The sequence below is a fragment of the Pteropus vampyrus genome, unplaced genomic scaffold, assembly GCF_000151845.1.
Source record: "Pteropus vampyrus isolate Shadow unplaced genomic scaffold, Pvam_2.0 Scaffold51, whole genome shotgun sequence".
NCBI lineage: Eukaryota > Metazoa > Chordata > Mammalia > Chiroptera > Pteropodidae > Pteropus > Pteropus vampyrus.
Window position 1 is genome coordinate 4,446,233 of NW_011888832.1, and position 3,306 is coordinate 4,449,538.

Here is a 3,306-nt window from a genome sequence, read left to right on the forward strand (position 1 = left end):
AATCCTAATGGAGTTACATAGAATCCATCAAAATATCAGGACGCGGGGGTCAATGAGGACCGCAATGCCTCACTTCCCGGCAATTACCTCTTATTACCGGGGCAGCGCTTGCCCCCTGCTATTCAACGTGTTTCAATAAATGATATTAGGTGACCCTGCAGGAGCAGTCAATAGAGCATTGTTTTATTGTCACAGCTTCATAGTCAGATCAATACCTCGGTCTTCTGAGACGTGGGTGAAAACCCCCGAATGTGGCACTAATGAAATCATGTGATTCGATGATTTTGAAATCACATATCTCATCCTCGCTGCATCTTTCACGTCGGCAACGCTGCTCACGGCGATCTTTCCCCTAAACCCCCGTGATCTTTACCTTCGACGGGAACAGAGTCTGTTCCCCAAAAGCAAAAGCGAAACTTAATTTCTTCTGATTCTTCCTCAGTGCTCCCACCTCCTTTATTTATTTCCCTGTGTTAATTATATGGATTTTCCCTCCTTTGCTTTTGAAGAAAAATATAAGTAAATAGTGGAGATTTTGTAACTTTCTGAGAGGGCGGCAAAAGGATGCGATTAAGAAGTAGGATCGATGCCACCGTTCATTCTCTTCCTCCGTCGGGCCTTTCTTTTATCGTAATGATGCTGGGGATCGGATTTGAACAGCAGTTAAAAACTGGCAGCTTGTGAACCACACAACCCATAAATATAGTGCGTGTGTCCAGAAGCGTTTATTATTAATATCGTGACTTTAATGCCTTCAGACGGGGCATGTGTTTTCCATTTCACCACCATCCCCACCAACCCCTAGGGCTTCAGACGCTTATGTTTTCTCCCCAGCTCGTGTACTGTATTCGAGCTTTCCACCTCTAGATGCGATGGTTATGGCGAACAATTTATCATAACACCACGACTGTCATCGAATGCATTCGCACTCTGAATCCGGGAGGGTACAAGTTTGCACACGTCACCTTCACCTGATTTCGTAATTGCAACAGCCTTGTGCGGTGATATTATTATTTTCCTTTAATTTGAATGTGAGGGGACAAAGCCTCAGAATCGATATGGCTCGCAGTGTGGTGACCCCTCCGCGTAGCTAGAACGTGGTGGAGTCAAAGTTCAGAACCGAGTCCAGCGAACTGCAGGATCCGTTTTCCTGACCGTGGGCCATACTTTCTTTCAGTTCTAGCTTTTTCTGATCCCACAGAACTGGATTCAGTGACCCAGTTGCTTTGGAGGATTAAATTAAGAGACAGCCACCCAACGATGGGGCAGGAGTGTGATAGGGTAGGAGAAAGCTCAATTAATTTGGGGTCAGAAATCTCGTATTTTGACTCCTTTTGGCCCTGTCTGTGGCGGGGGGGCAATTCTGTTCACCTGCTGTCATCTGCATTTCTTCATCTGCAGCATGGGAGCCCTCTGCACCCCTCCCCGTCCCCAGGGCTGCTGGGTGGGTAGAAGGGAAAAGCACAGTACTGTTCAGTCTACAGCCAGCGTTGTGGGTAGAGCTGCAGGCCAACTCCAGATTGTTTTGGATTTTAACCTTATCCCGCCTTTAAATTTTGCTGATCCTCTCGCCATGCTTTATATTTTTGTCCAGCTTCGCCCTGGAATCAATCTCGCGGTGATCCAGTCTTTGGATCTGCATAACTGGCACCAGTTCAGTGACTGTTACCAAAACTCCATTCTGAGGTGGACTCTAAATTCTGGTGGCATTTTGGGAGAGGCTTCCTGACTCCGGGAGTGTGTGAAGGGTTAACTCTCTCCGCAGACTCTGGCTGAGCTTTTCTTGAGTCTGGAAAAAGCTTATTGGGGTTCCATCATCTTCTGACTTTTCTCTTTATCAAAGCGCTTAATGCCTGTGAATGCGACAGCCCAGCCTGTGAAGCAGGTGCCTATGCGTAGGCAAAAATATGGAGCCTTTCCCCTTCCCCTGCTCCTCTGGTTCCACACAGAGAAGTTTCATTTCCAGGCAGGCAGCGGTGAGAACGGGGGCCTTGCTGCCCACGGTCCTGGTTTGGGATCGGCGCTCAGGATCCACGTGATTTAGGCTCTCGCCACAGCCTCCCTTGTCTCGGGATGCTCACCCGCTAAACGGCATAACAGATGATATGGCGGCGAGGACTCGACATCGAGAGATCCCCACAGTTTCTGACTGAATACACGTTAGCGCTCAATACCTGTCAGCTGCTGTGTCGTTTATTTTATAATAAAATACATTTATTGATTAGATGGAACAGACCATTTATTAACATTTTTTTAAATCCTTTTTTTTTTCTTTTTTTCGAGTGGCTCAGTCCTGAGGAAATACTCAAATACTCATCTCCCTGTCCCAGTCCGCATTCAGGTCATTGCATTCAGGCCTCTGCTCCCTCCGCCCCCTAGAAATGGTCCTCAGCGCTCACCAGAGCTTTTCAAAAAGTGGCCTGCGGGGACCGCCTGTCAGCCCCAATCCCTGGGGAGCGTTTGTCCGCTCTGCTGTCCCACAGACCCCCTCGTGCCGCACCTCCCTTCTGGCAGGTATGATCCCCGGCACTGTGTTAAACTAGCGATCCGTCCTTCAGGACCGTTGTTCATGGGGCCGGGGGTAGCTCCACTAGAAACCAAGTGAGCAAGGCGGGGAGCTCGCCTTATGTTTGCCTCCCTCAGCCTTGGCCCTGTCAGCGTGTCAGACCAGATCTCCCTTTGCTGGGGGCAGCAACTGTCCTGTGCCTTACAGAACATCTGACAACATCCCAACCGCTGCCCCCTGGACGCCACGAACATCTCCGTTGTCATGACCATCAAACATGTCTCTCAGGGGACACAAGTCAGCCCGGGTTCAGAAGCACTGCTCTTAGCAAAACTCTTTGCTCAGACGGAATGAAAACATGCCCTTAGCTAACAGCCGTTTAGGAAAAATCTTCCCAGTTTTCCTTTAGCTGGAACTTGGTTTTTAGGTGTTTTCTGAAATTTTATTTAATTTTTATAAGTGAATCGTGTATCAGGCTTTGAGGCTTTGTTTATAAATTTGGTCAGTCAATATGCTCCATACAATATTTTGACTGTGGATCCTGGAGCGAATCTGATACACAGCCGGAAATGACGAAAGCCTGCCAGCCTCGTAAACCCCAGCAGCACAGGAAGCCTGCGTGGGGAGACGGAGCAGAGGGAGCCTCGGAAAGATCCACGTCCCTCAACTCCGATCTCCTTCCCCACCGAGTGAGAATGTGCTGAGTGTGGGAAGGTACAGAGGACAGAATGCGAAGTCGCAGGCTCCCTACCGCCCCGTCCACTCACGGCCCGCATCCAACAGCCTCATCTCGAGCAAAA